Source organism: Pteropus alecto, unplaced genomic scaffold (genome assembly GCF_000325575.1).
Source record: "Pteropus alecto unplaced genomic scaffold, ASM32557v1 scaffold276, whole genome shotgun sequence".
NCBI lineage: Eukaryota > Metazoa > Chordata > Mammalia > Chiroptera > Pteropodidae > Pteropus > Pteropus alecto.
This window is the reverse complement of record NW_006438074.1, coordinates 3,057,468-3,057,893: the sequence shown is the minus strand read 5'-3', so window position 1 is coordinate 3,057,893 and position 426 is coordinate 3,057,468. Positions and strand designations below refer to the sequence as shown.

At 41.8% G+C, this 426-nt stretch overlaps 1 protein-coding gene across 2 annotated transcripts in view; it reads left to right on the top strand.

The window, feature by feature from the left end:
• Window positions 1-426, top strand: part of ESR2 (estrogen receptor 2) — a 46,314-nt gene that overhangs the window by 5,763 nt on the left and 40,125 nt on the right. The gene's annotated exons all lie outside the window — the stretch shown is intronic.

The following is a 426-nucleotide window of genomic DNA, read 5'->3' as shown; positions in this document are numbered from 1 at the left end:
GGGATTTGAGGGTGAGGTGGGTGGTGGGGTGGATTGTTTCAAGTGTAGGGCACTTTATCTTAATTACAGATCTCTACCCCAGAACCCCAGACCTCAAATGGGCCTTGCCCTACCATACTCATCACTGTCTTCTTGAGAGATGTTTAGTTACAACCTTTGTGACGACAAAGCTTGGAAAAAATAGGTGCTCATTAGAAAGTGCAAAGATTGTTTCTTCCTTTGACTTATGTTTAATATCTGGCATGTATAATAGTCACGATGGTGGGCTGGCTTCTGAGGAAGAGAGAATAAATATATTTTATGGAAATGGTCAGAAATCAGGAATTCAAATCCAGTGGGCTTTGAGAATTGATCTAGAGGCATGTTTTGCCCTAAACTAAGTGGAGCCTCCATTTGTAATCTTGTTTTCTGGCCTGGGTTTAGACC